This window comes from Piliocolobus tephrosceles, chromosome 2 (genome assembly GCF_002776525.5).
Source record: "Piliocolobus tephrosceles isolate RC106 chromosome 2, ASM277652v3, whole genome shotgun sequence".
Taxonomy (NCBI): domain Eukaryota; kingdom Metazoa; phylum Chordata; class Mammalia; order Primates; family Cercopithecidae; genus Piliocolobus; species Piliocolobus tephrosceles.
The window spans coordinates 186627883-186645766 of record NC_045435.1 but is presented as its reverse complement, the minus strand read 5'-3'; the positions used below and the strand labels follow the sequence as shown (position 1 = coordinate 186645766).

Below are 17884 nucleotides of genomic sequence, written 5' to 3'. Positions count from 1 at the left end.
CACCCAGGTTGGAGTGCAGTGATGCAATCTTGGCTCACTGCAACCTCCACCTCCTGGGTTCAAGCGATCCTCCCACCTCAGCCTCCCAAGTAGCTGGGATCACAGGTGCATGCCATCACACCTGGCTACATTTGTGTATTTTTGGTAGAAGCTGGTTTTCTCCATGTTGCTCAGGCTTATCTCGAACTCCTGAGCTCAGGTAATTCATCTGCCTTGGCCTCCCAAAGTGCTAGGATTACAGGCATGAGCCACAGCGCCCAGCGCAACATTCTTTATTACATATAATGTAACTATACATACATATACACTATACAGATATAACGTACATACATATACATTATACATATAATGTGGGAATCTCTTGTGGCTACATGTTTTCACTGCTTATTTCCGGAAACTGTACTTGTTTTTAAAAAAGTATTTACACTTTTAAGAGTTTTGAGGCCCAGTGCAGTGGCTCACATCTATAATCCCAGCACTTTGGGAGGCCGAGGCAGGTGGATCACTTGTCAGGAGTTCCAGACCAGCCTGGCCAACATGATGAAACCATGTCCTTACTAACAATACAAAAATTAGCCAGGAGTGGTGGCACATGCCTGTAATCCCAGCTAGTCAGGTGGCTGAGGCATGAGAATCGCTTGAACCTGAGAGGTGGAGGTTGCCGTGAGCAGGAAGCACACCACTGCACTCCAGTCTGGGGGATAGAGCAAGACTCAGTCTCAAAAAACAACAACAAAAAAAGTTTTGAAATAAATAGCAAAAGAAAAAAAGCCCTAGACCTTATCATTATTTTCTTAATCTGTTTCCACACTGCTATAAAGAACTACCTGGGACTTCTAATTTATGAAGAGAATAGGTTTAATTGACTCCTAGTTCTGCAGTTACATAATCTTAGGTAGTTCTTCATACCAGTGTGAGAATGGACTAATGCACTGCCTTTAAATAATTTGTTGCCTCATAATGCAAAATCTTACATTTGATATTAACACATCTGCAAACCTAAATTTGGTGTAGCTCTCATGTATTGAAATAAAACCCAGGAAAATTCTGAAAATAAAACTCAAGAAAATTCTGGTAGACATGAATTTTCAGGGTTGATTTGGAAGTTTAAGTTAATAAAATTACTGCAATCAACAGAGCTAACACCTATATTTTTTTCTTTGTTAAAAAATTGTCATTGAGTCTCCTAAGCTCTCTAGTCAATTCTGCCAACTGATGAGAGTCTTGAATTTTGAGTATTTGAGTTGAGTGGTTTATTATGTAAATAATGTACATTATTTTCTCATTATAGATATAATCTATACCTATTTTATCCAAGGGTAATATTTTATAGGGTAATTTATTATCAGAGAAAGAGGGAATCTCCTACATATTGCAGATAACAAAGTAAGCTAATTTATCAATCCCTCCTTTTCCCTTTTTTCCTCCAAATAATTGAAAAATGCAAACAGCAGTGATTTCTGTTAAGTGTATTCAAATTTATTGTATATATTTGAAGCCTTTAATATTTCTCTTTGTGCTTTCTCTACATGCTAATAAGATGATAAAGTTATTGCTCATCTAGAAATCTTATACAATGTCTATTTTTCCTGATGCTCATTCCATCATCATGGGCTGATTTTTTCAATATAATTTTGGCAAAATAGAGACTGTCAAAAAATTACTTTTATGCAAAATATTGATAAACATTTTTTCCTTTGTACGACTACGGTAACAGTTTAACCCCTCTACCACATGACAGATGGATGGCTCAGCTTGTCTAGGTATAAAGGCATATGCATAAAAGATGAAAGAAAAAAGCATTTTTACCATATAAATAATATTAATCTTATTAAATATGAAAAAACTAAGAATATGTTTATACCGATCATTTTATCCATGGATTTTAAATTTAATCAATAGGCTTTGGAGTCTGTTATAACCAACATTTTGAGGAATGCTGACATATTGAATGATTTTAGAAGCATTTAGCCCTCAACTTTACAAAGGCCGATTAAAGCAGACTCCCTATTATGCCTAGACTCAACCCAAATGTAAGATAATCAGTTGTTAAGTTCCCCCAAAGGCTCATATCCACACTAATTAGAATAGATGCTAATTTTCTACTTAACAGTTACATGGCTTTATGCAGATTATTTAACCTCTTTAGAACTTTGCCTTATTTGTAATATTGGCAACACTATAGTGCTTAACTCGAATTTTGACACAATGATTGAATGAGTTACACTGAAATATTTAGAACTAGTCCTGACACATACTAGGTAAGATGCAGAAATGTTAATTATTATAATCACTACTATTATAATCATCTATAAACACATCAAGGTAGAACAAGAAAGCCTGGAAATGCAAATTATGAGGACTAAAAAAGATTTTCTAAACCACACAGATCAACTGAATATAACTCCTGTGAAAAGTACTATCAGAAAGTAGGTAATTTAGCAACTGACAGAGACTCTGAGAGTAGAAATTTGTGGCCAATCAGCTATGATGACTCTTCAACATGGTATCATTTTGCTCTTGAATTGATCTCTTTCCCTGTAATTATTATTGCCATCAATATATATTGGACCCATAAGGCATGTTCTTTACTTCAATATATGATATCTGATAAGACTCTTGTTCCCTTAGCATTGTGAGAGAAAGATAATCATTTATTTTTACAAAACATTGGTATATTTTTTATTCACATACGCTTGTATGATACATATTAGAAAACAAAACCAAACACACAGAGCAATACACATGGAGCAAAAACGCACACACATTTATGTGTAGAAGCAAAGATGAGAAGTATTTTTTAAAATACACATTTATGTGTAGAAGAAAAGGTGAGAAATATACTAAAATGGGCATAGTGACTTTGGGAACTGCTGATTTTCTTTTCTTTTTGTTGTATAAATTTTCAAACATGTCTAAAAATAGGGAAAATCCTTTATGAGCCCCATGTACTTCAACAATTACCAACATTTTCACATCTTGTTTGATCTGTTCAGAACCACTACTATATTATGATCACCATTTTGAGTTTTTAAAAACAGGCATAAGATATCATGCCATTTCACCCAAGTCACTGTAATATATATGTTCAATTAATAAGAACTTTTAAAGTAACCACTAGGTCCTTATCATGTCTGACAAAATTAATTCCTTAATATAGTTTTTTGTTTTGTTTTGTTTTTGTTTTTGTTTTTGTTTTTGGAGACAGAGTCTTGCTCTGTCGCCCAGGCTGGAGTGCAGTGGCTGGATCTCAGCTCACTGCAAGCTCCGCCTCTTGGGTTTATGCCATTCTCCTGCCTCAGTCTCCCGAGTAGCTGGGACTACAGGCACCCACCACCTCGCCCGGGTAGTTTTTTGTATTTTTCAGTAGAGACGGGGTTTCACCATGTTAGCCAGGATGGTCTCGATCTCCTAACCTCGTGATCCGCCCATCTCGGCCTCCCAAAGTGCTGGGATTACAGGCTTGAGCCACCAATGCCCGGCCCTTAATATAGTTTAATATTTACTTCTTAGTAAAAGTTTTATTTTGTAAGACTCTTTTATTCTATAATAGCCAAACTTATTTAATACTTTTCTATACAGCATTGATTTGTTAAATAAACTGGCTGTTTGTTGTGCAGAATTGACTAGTTTTTGAATATGTGAATTCATTATGCATGTTCTAATATCAACATATATAACTATTATTATTTTGTGACTGCATTGTGTGGTATTTTATTATATATTGTAACTCTTAAAATTGTTGGCAATCCCAACATAGAAGAAAAGAAAATAAACACAAAGAAGAGTAAAATAACTTGACTTACAGCACACATATTTATTATGTTTCTGTGGTTACTTTTCAATATTTCTAGTGCATGTTGTATTTTAATTTATTATTAATATATAAATCTGAAAATAAGGGAAAGAAGGAGGATATGATAAAGAAAGGCAGTCCACTGTCTTTTATTTTTGCATAGACTAGATTACTTAATCCTAGCACTAATGTTGTATTTCTACATGAATGGTACCACTTTAACATGTACCATTCAGAAATTCCCTCCTAAACATTTTAACTCTTATGTGAGCAAGACTAAAAATAACATATTTTTATATGCACACTGGAAAGTATTAAAGTATCCAGTCCAAGGAGGCACATTTCTTCTCTGGTTTATTAACACCGAGAATAACCTCACTTTTCAGGAAGGATCCTAAGTCTTTTCAATTAGGAAGGGTGTGCATTTGTAAGCAGTTTAACAGATTGTGAGTCCTGATCATACTTTGATCATATTACTTTCATAAAAGAATAATATACATGCAACTATAGTACCATCAGTATCATTACAACTCTTTGTTTCATTTTATGAAACAAAAAATCTTACATCCAGAATTTCAGTATTACTTAGTCCAATTTACATGAAAAAACTAGATATAGAACATTGGTCCCCTGATAATTTCTACTAAATAATCTATTGTAAAAGAAAATGTCGTTTTTAACAAGCTTATTTGCAATGATAAAAAGAACTTTATGGACAAATTTGTAATCAGAAAAAAATTACTTCAGCACAGGTATTCGTCCCTGGGCAATGGGAGAAAGGAGTTTTGGATTAGGTAATTTTTTAATGTTCTCTTCAACCCTAAGGCTCTACTGTTGATTAGTTATTTTAAAAGGATGGTTATTAAAGTAAAACTGTCTGAAGACTTTAGTGGATACTTACAAAATGATTATAGTTGGCTCTTACATCTCTTTGCCAGTGACTCTTTTTTTTTTTTCTTTTGAGATGAAATTTCACTCTTGTCGCCCAGGTTGGAGTGCAATGACTCCATTTCAGCTCACTACAACCTCCGCCTCTCAGGGTCAAGTGATTCTTCTGTCTCAGCCTCCTGGTGATTCACTCCAGAACATATATTTATTGGTATGAGGAAGCAGTAATTGTCCTGTTGAATCCCAGGTGCAGAAAGTGAACAAAAACATCCTCCATCACATTGCTCTGGCCAAGGTGCTGAAATCAGTCCCTAAAATTGCATTCCAAGTATCAAATCACTTGAGTAAGTACTAATTGTTTTCTATTGTATTTTTAATTACACTCAAATAAAATACATATCATGATACCAGAAATGTATCTTAACATTTCTACACCCCTAAAAGGTAGTCATCTGTAACAAAAATTATAGCTAACACTAATCATTAAAATGGCATTGTAGCCTGTTTAAAAACACTCAGGCTCTTTTTTGTTTTCATACAAATTTTTAAATAGTTATTTTCTAGTTCTTTGAAGAATGTCAATGGTAGTTTAATAGGCATAGCACTGAATCTTTAAATTGCTTTGGGAACCATGGCCATTTTAATGGTACTGATTTTCCCTATCCATGAGCATGAAATTTTTTTTTCCATTTGTTTGTGTCTTCTCTGATTTCTTTGAGCAGTGGTTTGTAGTTCTCCTTGAAGCGATCTTTCACCTACCTAGTTAGCTGTATTTCTAGGTATTTTATTATTCTTGTAGCAATTGTGAATGAGAGGTCATTCTGACTTGGCTCTTGGCTTGATTATTGTTGGTGTATAGAAATGCTAGTGATTTTTGCATATTTATTTTGTATTGTGAGACTTTACTGAGGTTATTTACCATCTTTAGAAGATTTTGGGCTGAGTCTATGGGATGTTCCAGCTATAGGATCATGTCTTCTGCAAACAGGGATAGCTTGACTTCCTCTCTACCTATTTGGATGTCCTTTATTTTTTTCTCTTGCCTGATTACCCTAGCCAAAACTTCCAATGCCACACTGAATAGGAGTAGTGAGAAAGGGCAACCTTGTCTTTGTCAGTTTCCACGAGAAATGCTTCCAGTTTTTGCCAATTCAGAATGATGTCGGCTGCGGGTCTGTCATATATGGCTCTTATTATTTTGAGGTATAATCCTTCAGTATCTAGTTTATTGAGAGCTTTTTTTTTTTTTTTTTTTTTGAGACGGAGTCTCACTCTATTGCCCGCGCTGGAGTGCAGTGGCTGGATCTCAGCTCACTGCAAGCTCCGCCTCCTGGGTTCACGCCATTCTCCTGCCTCAGCCTCCCAAGTAGCTGGGACTACAGGCGCCCGCCACCTCGCCCGGCTAGTTTTTTGTATTTTTTTAGTAGAGACGGGGTTTCACTGTGTTAGCCAGGATGGTCTCGATCTCCTGACCTCGTGATTCGCCCGTCTCGGCCTCCCAAAGTGCTGGGATTACAGGCTTGAGCCACCGCGCCCGGCCTATTGAGAGTTTTTAACAAGAATGTTCGTTGAATTTTATCAAAAGTCTTTTCTGTATTTATTGAGATAATCATGTGGTTTTTGTATTCAGTTCTGTTTGGTGAATCACATTTATTGATATGTGTGTGTTAAACCTTGCATCCCATGGATAAAGCCTACTTACTCATTGTGGATAAACTTTTTGATGTACTGCTGTATTCAGTTTGCCAGTATTTTATTGAGGATTTTTACATCAATATTAATCAAAAATATTGAAATATTTTCTATCCCTAATGTCTCTCCTCATATTTGCTCTGCTTACCATCTGTAATTAAATGTATTTGACACACCTATCTTAAGGAACACAAATCAGTTCCACAGCTGGTCATTCAACTAATATATTGTCAACATCCATTTGTATCTCATCCACACAGTAAAAGTTACTTAGTAACTACCATGTACAAGGCTACATAGCTGGGAAAAAGAACAAAAAAATGAGTACTGAGGATAAGACAACTACAAATGTGCATAATATATATGTTTTTAAAAGATACATTCCAGAAGAGAATTAAAGAATAGAAGCATGAAGACTTAATGTGGAAAGGGCTTACTTTCAGCATGGGTGAGGTACTTATTAGAAAAATATGAAGACTTAAAATGTAGCAATTGATCTGGAGATTCTTGAAAGATTCTTAACATTTTGAATAATGGAGCCTAGAAAAACATTTGAGATGAAAGAAAACAGTAAGGTCAAAATAATACAGGAAGAAATTTAGGGTGGATTAAATAAATAAATGGTAAATAAAATTGAAAAATTGGGTGTTAATAAATTACAGAGACTTCTATTCCCCACTTGTATCAGTTTGTTCTCACACTGCTAAATGAAATACCCAAGACTGATAATTTACAAAGAAAAGAGGTTTAATCAACTCACAGTTCTGCATGACTGAGGATGCCTCAGGAAACTTACAATCATGGCAGAAGACACCTCTTCTCAGGGCAGCAGGAGAGAGAATGAGTACCAGTAGGGGAAATGACACACCTTATAAAACCATCAGATCTTGTGAGACTCACTCATTATCACTAGAACAGGATGGGAGAAATCGTCCCAATGATTCAATTGCCTCCACCTGGTCCTGCCCTTGACACATGGGGATTATGGGAATTACAATTCAAGGCGAGATTTGGGTGGGGACACAGAGCCAAACCATATCATTCTGCCCCTGGCCCCTCCCAAATCTCATATCCTCACATTTCAAAACACAATCATGCCCTTCAACGGTCCTTCAAGTTGTTAAACCAACTTTTAAATCATGACGACTATTCTGAAGAGATTTTAGCACCAGCACTAAGATTTCAGCACCAGCACCATTCAGTTTGTTTGTAATTGACTTGTGAGCCATGTACATAGTGGATAGTATAGATTTATCACAGGTCAGATCACAGTGATGAGGAAAGCAATACCCTCCTGTAATTAGGAAGGATCCCCTAAACTATACACAGCTTATGCCATCCAATGTACAAGGGCACAAAAATCATCATAATACTGTGGTTCTAAGGAACACAGTTTTGATAAGGAAAATAACTTAAGCTTCTGTTTCCCATTTTAATTCCTGAAATCTCTAACAGTGAAACAACTGTCATGTATACATGATGGCAAATGTATATAGTAATTCATTCAGACTTCTTGGAAAGAACAAAATTAGCAATCTGGAATGATGGAAAATATAGCGTGATTCATCACTGGTTCTTTTTGTCATTTTACACAGACGTCATGTTAATATTATTAGATCAAGGCACAAAATGTGCACAAACCCAGTTTCTTTTAAGATTTAGAATTTTATTTTTGTCTCTCATCTTAGTTTGGACCACTTGTATCCAGTGCTGTACCTACTATGTAACTTACCCAACAAAATCAAAAGACCAAATTTATACGGGACATAACTGTTTATATTAGCAAAATGTTTGCATAACTGAAAGTACAATAATAAAGATGAAAATGCCTCCTATTTCTTTTAGAAAGTAGTACTTCATAATTTGATGTTTTTACTACTACTGCATCTTTGATGTTTTTACTACTACTGCATGACAATGAATATCTGATAGAAAAAAAAGAAATATTTACTTGAATTATGATAGCTCATCCATCACAGTTTGATTTAAAAATGAAATTTCTACAGAAACAGGAGCTATTTTAACAGAGAAAAAAATCCCTTATCCAAACTTCTTTGTAGTGGTAATGGCTGCAAAATTGTAGCATTTAGAAAACTGCACTATCAACAAGCTTTACTTTATGAACTGAGATGTACAAATCTAGAAAGCAGATGAAAATGAATCATTTCTTCAAAATTTTAGTAAAACTTCTGATAATCAAAGTTCAAAGCAAATATGGCACATAACTCAAGCATAAATCAAGATGGAGAACATGGAGAGTTTGATTTATTATTATTATTATTATTATCATTATTATTATTATTTTTGAGACAGAGTCTCACTGTGTCACCCAAGCTGGAGGGCAGTGGAATGATCTCAGTTCACTGCAAGCTCCGCCTCCTGGGTTCACACCATTCTCCTGCCTCAGCCTCCCGGGTAGCTGGGACTACAGGCACCTGCCACCACGCCTGGCTAATTTTTTTTTTTTTTTTTTTTTTTTAGTAGAGACGGGGTTTCACCGTGTTAGCCAGGATGTTCTCGCTCTCCTGACCACATTATCCGCCCGTCTTGGCCTCCCAAAGTGCAGGGGTTACAGGTGTGAGCCACCCCACCTGGCCGGAGAGTGTGATTTATTAAATTTTCCAAAAAGGTGTCATTGCAACGTACAGGATTTCTCCTCTATTTTAACCTTACCAGTTTCAAAGGAAAGAAAAGGGAGTGACTGCCATATAGACAGCATGTGCACAGGTGCACACACACGGTGACAGGTAGAATGTCTAATTCTTTCTTCCCACAACCCAAGTCTTACTTTACTTATTAAAAGAAAACTGCAGAACTCCTCATTGGTTTTTCCTTTACCGAATGATTTCTGTGGCCTTAATTGCTGCCATCATTGTTATTTCTTATATTTCAACACAACAGAATTCAAAAGCAGCTTCATTCAGGAACCCGTGTCTAAACACCTGTGTAACAGCAGGGGTACCTAGGTAATAACTGCCAAATTCAGTGATTAAACCTTTGAGTTCCACAGTAAGATATTATGTGAAGCTCAAAATCATGTTTCAGACCATTGAAATTGAGGCTGGAGAAAGGCATGAACCCAGGAGGTGGAGGTTGCAGTGAGCCGAGGTCGCGCCACTGCACTCCAGCCTGGGTGACAGAGCGAGACTCCGTCTCAAAAATAAAATAAAATAAAATAAATAAATAAAATACAAATAGCTGAAGACATGAAGTAAAAGATTAAGTACTTGGTTTTGTAACATGTTTACCAATTAAAGTCACAAAATACTCCTCATTATTATTCATGCAGGTAATTGAGAAAAAGATAGCGCAGAAATCAACTTCAAATAAAAAATTATTTCTCCACTTCCTCCCACCCCCCCCTACACTCTACAAAGTGTTTTCTCTGGAACTAGGCCTTGAAAAGGCCACTGCATATTAGTATCACATGCATTACTGTCTGCAATTTAAAAAGCTCACTTCGTGGTGATTGTAATTACATTATAAAAATGCCCACATGCATAAATCTAAAACGGTGGAAAACCTCAGTAAGTCTGCAATATAGTGTTTACATCTGACCACTGGTGTGTGTTATGTAGAAGTTTTTAGATGTGGTAAAAGCATTGTAAGAATTTAGGAAGGCGTCTAAATCTTTAAATTCTGGACAAATTTTATGTTTTAATTTACAAAATTGCATGAAGGCTAACTCAAGAGACTTCCCATCGTTCTAAAATCCCTCAAGCTGAACAAATTTATGGCACTTTCTTCTAAACATTATCCTTTGAAAGCACTTACAATTCCATTTGTTCCACATATTATGATCTGAACTTACATAGGGCTGATCTCAATTATTCACAGAATATCAGACATGATAGGAAGAGCAAACCTGAGAGAAACATTACAATACAATAGCAATCTTGCTCAATTCCTTATCAGCACTCTCTGCAAAAAACTTCCTAAGCCTTCCTCCTCTTTATTTAAGCAATGAATTGTGGAAAATGTGCTATTTTATCTTGACATGAAAATATTTCAATGTGCAGTGATCTTGCCTGATGGGTTTCAGTATATTCTGCATAACTGTTACAGGAACTCTTAGATGATTCTCTTCCATTCTGTTGTAAAGGCCAGAAAAAAACAGCCAACTCAGAGGGAAAGAGCTTATTGCCAGAGTCATCATGTCTGAAGGCTTTCAGAGTAGGTTGATTTTTCCCTCCTTCTGTTTGTCTCCATTTTCTTCTTACAGCTCATAAAATGTAAAGGTTTGCTGTTATGAACAGTTGTTGTTTATAGGACTTTTTTTCTCCAGATTAAAGTCCTATCTCACCTTTGTCTGTTTCTCTATGCAATATTTGACTTGCTCAGTGTCTGCCTGATTGCATCAGGGAGCTCTTCTTTTAGCTTTGTTCATACCTTTCTCATTTCCTCTAAGATGTCCTGCTTCAACCTGTGGTAGTCAAGTCCTTCCTTCTGGACTCCATTGGCACTGGGCTGTAATAAGGGTGTGGATTTTGGTCTGGAGATAACATGTGACTTGCTGCCATTCATTGTATTTGTTCTTTCCCAAGGTTTCCTTGTTGGTTCAGCTGCACTTGTTCAAGAGGCCTTAGAAGTTACAAGTTTGGAATCTTCAGCTTTGTCCTCTTTTTGTTCTGTTTCTATTGGTGATCCGTTTTCAGCAATTCTTCTCCTCCTGGCAGTAGGGCACTCATTTATATCATTAAACCACTACCCCGTAAAGGAAGGGGTCCATTTCCACGGCCTGTATCTGTTTTAGATGAGGTCAAGTTCACACCAATAGCATTCCCTCCGCTTGGGAAAGAGGCATCCATGACACTTTCCTAAGTTTTTCTGCCTTAATTGCAGCTGCAGGTCCAGTTAAGGGGCGACTGTCTTCTGACATGGATCCCCCAAAGAATCCAGATTCAGGGAGGAGTGGGACAGGAGGCCAGGAGGTGGTGGAGGAGGAAGAGGTACTTGATTAGGGAGAGGAGGGGGAGGAGGGGGCGGTGGAGGCTCAATGGATGGGAGTGGAGGAGGTGGAGGGAGTCCTGGGCCAGGAGGGAGTGCTACTGAAGCCTATGCAGGCCTTGGTGGGAGTGGTGGAGGAGGTGGAGGTACAATTGGTCCCGAGACAATGCCCTGTTGGGCTGGAGTCTCAGCCAGCTGGGAGACTGCCTGCAAGCCTGGGTCAGAAGCAGAAGAGTCTCCCAGCACAGAGTTTAGAGGAGTCTCAACAGAGGCAGGGGCAGCAGCATTTGATATTCTGCGCTCTCTCTCCCATTCCAGCTGTTCCCTTTATTTTATTTTATTTTTTTTTTGAGACGGAGTCTGGCTCTGTCGCCCAGGCTGGAGTGCAGTGGCCGGATCTCAGCTCACTGCAAGCTCCGCCTCCCGGGTTCACGCCATTCTCCTGCCTCAGCCTCCTGGGTAGCTGGGACTACCACCTCGCCCAGCTAGTTTTTTATATTTTTTAGTAGAGACGGGGTTTCACTGTGTTAGCCAGGATGGTCTCGATCTCCTGCCCTTGTGATCCACCCGTCTCGGCCTCCCAAAGTGCTGGGATTACAGGCTTGAGCCACCGCGCCCGGCCCCAGCTGTTCCCTTTCTAACTGTTCATGTCACTCCCTTTCTTGCCTCTCCGTTTCAGTCTCTCCAGCCTCTCTCTTTCTTGTCTTTCTTGCCCGTCCGATTCAGGAGTTCCTGCTGTTCCCGTTCTGTCTCTCTCTCTCCAGCTGTTCTTGTTCCAGTCGCTCCCTCTCCAGCCTTTCCCTTTCTAACCTCTCTCTCTCCAACCTTCCTCTTTCCGTCCTTTCTCTCTCCAGTCTTTCCCGCTCCAGCGCCTTAAAAATATCTTAAGAGTAGATACAAGGCATTCAAGGCATAGAAAGAGGATATGCAAGAGCTAAATATTTGTTAAGACTTAATGTGTGCTTATTGATTGCAGGTTAAGCTGATATTCCCCATTTTCATATGTCCTTATAGAATGTGGAAAAAAGAAACAGAACTGGGTCCCATTTTAAAAATAGATCACCACTTGGCCCGGGGCGGTGGCTCATGCCTGTAATCCCAGCACTCTGGGGAGGCCAAGGCTGGCAGATCATCTGAGGTCAGGAGTTTGAGACCAGCCTGGCCAACACGGTGAAACTCTGTCTCTACTAAATATACAAAAATTATCCGGGCATGGTGGCAGGCACCTGTAATCCCAGCTACATGGGAGGCTGAGGCAGGAGAATGGCTTGAATCCAGGAGGTGGAGGTTGCAGTGAGCCGAGATCGTGCCATCGCACTCCAACATGGGGGACAAGAGCTAGACTTTGTCTAAAAAATTAAAATAAAATAAAATAAAATAAATCATCACTTAAAATGCACACAACTTCGGGCATGCATATGTATACACACACCAATTTACACTGATGTATTTACCCACATATCCTCCCTCATTCCCTCATTCCACATATTCAAGGAATAACAACAGAGTTTTGACTCAGGTCAAAAAATGAGAAGGAAATGAGTTCCAACCCTTTAATGTTTAAGTGATCGCAGCTATGCATGAATGAGAATAGTTAATTCAACTTGCCAAGTAGGTCAGCAGACAGTTCTCCGGAAGGTCAGAACAGTCTGGTCATGGATCATCTTTTCCAGCCCTGGTCCATTGATTTCCATTTTAGTTCATGAACATTACCCATTGTACCAAGCCTTAGCATCTAAGATGAAACAGCTCCATGCTGCCAGAAATAAGATCGGCAGAGAAGGGCAGAAAAATTGCTCTATTAAGATTGGAATTCTTTGGGATCTAACTTACTTAAGCCAAGCTAGAGCCTCACAAAATATTAATAATAAAGTCATAGGAGGAAATTAATCATTGCAGAGATGAGCAATTTTGCCAACTTCAACATAGCTTTTGAAAATGAAATAAATAAAATTAAATATGACAAGACATTAAAAAGGCAAATACTAAACTCAATACTACTGATTAATAATGTCTTCTAAGTATCTCTAAGCTTATTTTTTTGACTGTCAGGGTCTTTGGGGGTTCACAATACTGCTGATAATCTGACCAAAATACTGTATTTTAATGAAATCTAAGTAACTATTTGAATGTATCTTTGTCTTTTATAATTTGGCATTTTTATCTATTATACTTAGTCATGTAGGGCAGAGTCTTCTATATCATTACCCATTACTACATTTATAGGAAATTGATGTTGTCATCTCAGCACAATCCCCCTTCAAAAAATATTTTTTGTTGCATGAACTGGTTAGAAGGATGAGTTCATATAAAAGTTTGATAAGGACACCTGAAAATATGGGAACACTGATTTAATTAAAGGTAGAAAAGGGAAGAGTGCATTTCAAATCTCCCATTAGCAGGATTATCTATCAAGTTGAACCATTTAAAATTTATATAAGACAAATACGGTCTAATATTCTCAGTTTTATATAATTTAATCTATCTAAATAGGCATGTAATGTACTTTTATGGAAAAATATCTATGAAAGTACTTAATAAATTAGGCTGGCAAGCAAAGTGTATAAGCAAAGAGCTAGAAGTAACCACTTTACATCTGATACTAAGTAATTAAATATTTCTTTTCTGAGACTGATTACCTCGATTGTAAAATAATACTGTTTAATTTCAACATAGACAGCTAATTCAGACCATTTTTAACCATTAAATACACCTTAGAGTTTAGTCCAAATACAGGGCTGGTAATCATTAGAAAATCAAACCAACCTAATCAACAGTGTGCTTGTTACTTAAAAGCTCTGTGTCAGATTTTATTGGACAGAGAAGTTTTACTGCCCATATGCAAACAAACACCTTCCCTTGGAGTTCTTCAATACACTCTGTAGTATTGCAAATACATCAAAGAGTGAACTTATAGTTATATGCAGTCCAGGTAATAAAACAAAGCTTTAAACTCAAATAACTGCCTTATTTTTGTGAATTGTTGCTGCCGTTTTTGGAACAATACTTTAAAGGAATATAAATATTTGCTGCTTATCTTTAAACGACTCCATTGAAAAAGCTGTCATTTACATGTATATTAACCAGGTCAGTGCACACTGGTGTACAGTGATCTACTTTTATTCGAATGGGTGCAATCAAATGTAACAGTGAAATAAGGAGGCACTTGTCAGTAGTTCCTCATATTCCTCTAGCACCTTGGTTAGTGATGAAAATATTTAGCGGCATTTAGCAAAGGACTGCTAAAGGAAAAATCAATAGATTAATTAATTATGAAATGGATTTTCAGTGATTACATAGTCCCTCTTATGTATACAACATATCACCATTTAGCAAATACTTTCAAATATATTCAGTATAACTGATATTCAGAAGATGTATGATATATTGGGATTGTGAATGAAATTTAGAATCAGAAGATAAAAATTTGAGTGCTGTCTTTGTCATTTTTTCTGTTTAGATGAACTTGAACAAGTAAATAGTCGGAGTCTTCATTTTCTTTATCGATAAATTAGTAAAAATCTGTCATAAGCATTGCTGCAAGAATTAATTGAGGAACTGCGTGTAAAAAGTGATGTCTAAAAACAATTCGAATGTTAGAAGTTTCAATTAGTGATGAACAACCTTCAACTTTGAAAATTAAGTTGTTTGACCGAAGTGCACAGCTACAGACCTAGTTTTCCAGATGCAGGTTGCAACGGTATCATTATTTATCATTTTTATCATGCTTATGAATATGCCTTATGACTCACAGTATTTTATGTGGTTAAATCCATTATCCTTTAGTGACAACATTTTATTATAAACATCATATTTTAATGAAGCCTTAACTTCCCCTATATTAATACTCATGACAGACCTCTGTGAGTGTTCTGTATTCACAAAAGGAACAAGGGACAGATACCCAAATTTTCCTTCTCTGGCTACAGAATGCAGGAAAATGTAAATGTTCAGATCCAGGAATTAGTTTTCAAGAAAGTTCCTTTTCAAGCCTGATCATCAGCTCATGAATTAATCCTTTTTCATCTGAGCCAACTTATGTCACTTCTTATTTTTAAACTTATTTTCCTAGCTTTGTGCAAGCATTTGTAACCGGTCCTCACTATCATTCAGCTATTTGTTAATACCTACTCTATGCTGAAGTCTATGCTAAATGCAATGAAGAATACCAGGAGAGATTAGAATTTAAAATAACACCTTGGCCTCTGTAGACCTGAGGAGAATAGTCAGCAGTTATCCTTTGGTAGCTCAGTAAACAGCAAGAAGTTCCTCTGATCTTTCAGAAGACTAAATCTAAACACATTAAACTACATCCTCTTTTAAACTAGCTTTTCTTTAAATGATAGTCTTTTTTCAAAAAAAAAAAAAAACTTTTATTTTACATTCAGGGGCACATGTACAGGTTTGTTACCTAGGTAGACATGTGTTGCAGGGATTTGTGGTGTGAATTATTTCATCATCCAGATATTAAGCCTGGTACCCATTAGCTATTTTTCCTGATCCCCTCCTAAGCTAGATGGTAGACCACAAGGTCACGAGATTGAGACCACCCTGGCTAACATGGTGAAATCCTGTCTCTACTACAAATACAAAAAATTCGCTGGGTGTGGTGGTGGGTGCCTATAGTCCCAGCTGCTCAGGAGGCTGAGGCAGGAGAATGGCGTGAACCCAGGAGACAGAACTTGCAGTGAGCCGAGATCGTGCCACTGCACTCCAGCCTGGGCAACAGAGCGAGACTCAGTCTCAAAAAAAAAAAAAGAGAGAAATATGTGGATGTCATACTCATACATAAATGTATTAATAATGCCACATGGCAGTTTTAGTTTTTAGACTTACTTTTTTTATAGATTGCAACTGGACACGACCTTTTCCTCTGAAATTCCTTGTCTTTCTTTTATGTCACTCAAATTATACTAGATTCTCACGTTTTTCTCTCCCACAAAACCTTAAACATTTTCTTAACAGCAATTCCTACATTATATAGTTATCAATTTGTTTAACGTCTATCACTTTCACTAGAGTGTGAGTTCCTTGAGAACAGGGAAATTCTTCTTTTTTTTTCCAGACAGTCTCGCTCTGTGGCTCAGGTTGGAGTGCAGTGACCCAAGCTCGGCTCACTGCAAGCTCTGCCTCCCGGGTTCACGCCCTTCTCCTGCCTCAGCCTCCCGAGTAGCTGGGACTACAGGGGCCCACCACCACACCCTGCTAATTTTTGTATTTTTAGTAGAGATGGGGTTTCACCATGTTAGGCAGGATGGTCTCGATCTCCTGACCTCGTAATCCGCCTGCCTCGGCCTCCCAAAGTGCTGGGATTACAGGCGTGAGCCACTGTGCCCAACCAGAAATTCTTGATATTGTTCATCTTCCTCCCTTGGTCTTATGATAGTGATTAGAAAGAGTACTGTTCAACAGTTACGCCTTAAAAGACTGTGGAACATCTAAAGTGTTCGTGTCAATGGTCTTTCTTTCCATTAACATTCCTTGCATCATTCTGTCAGAGAAGACTTCAAGGAAAATCTGATGTTTTAGAAGCAAACAAAAACCTCACCTTGTGCTCATAGAAAAGTTTGATACAGATCATAAAAATTGGTTTAAAATACCCAGTTTTCATAGAAATCATAAAGGAGAAGTTAAAGTGTTTGAAATTAAGCAAACCACCTTTCTTTGCATATTACTTTTAATTGCAAAAATTGCAATTACTTCTGCACCAACCTAATCCTATGTAGCAGTCTTCTCAGTACGATTTTAGTTCAAGCTAAAGCTGTAACTAAACCTACTTACACATACGGCATGCTGCTTCCTCTTTTGGTGTTGCTGGCAGAGACTTCAAAGATTTTAGAGACTTGTTCCATCAAGAAGACATTTGTGATTCTTTTTGTGAGGGTAAATTCTGATAGGGAAAGGTGAGGATGACATTTCAAAGCATGGTAGTACAATAGGAATGGTCAAGGATTTTTTAGTAGAAGTCATTCTGGTTTTCAATGTAGAAAATATAAATATGGAAGTCTAGTGGCCTAGAGGATTACTCTCTCTTGTAAGGGATTCTGCATTCTTTTATTTTTTCTTCTGAGTTGAGCTTCTCTGGATCTCTTTGGAATGTGCTGTTCATTTAAGCATGGATGCACTCAGCAGCAGTTTGTGGCCCGCTGGGCTGTTTTACTTCCCCAGCCAGGTTGTGCTTGCCAGCTTTTGTTGAGAAATAACAGGAGGTCATACCCGATGTCAAGAAAATGTTGGCATGGTTAGAGAAACAAGTATTGTATTAGTTGCAATGAATTTAGACCTACTGATGGTAGGATTAATGAAATCCGTGTCTGGCATTCTCTGCAGTTTGAGGGAGCTTACAATGAGCATAGCCTGGACACTAGAGAGGCTCAGCAAGCTGACTGGTACGTGGCCTTCTTGACCAAGAAGGATGTGCCCAAAGCATTTGGTAACTAAGTGAAGGTCTCCTAAGACACACCTAAGACCATAAGGTGATACAGACAGAGGTGATGAAGACACAAGGAAAAGAGAAGGAAGGAAGGAAGGAAGGAAGGAAGGAAGGAAGGAAGGAAGGAA

At 37.6% G+C, this 17884-nt stretch overlaps 1 pseudogene; it reads right to left on the bottom strand.

Moving 5' to 3' along the window:
* Nucleotides 1-10693: 10693 nt before the first annotated feature.
* The window catches only part of LOC111544233, a 29663-nt pseudogene continuing 22472 nt past the window's right edge, over nt 10694-17884 (bottom strand).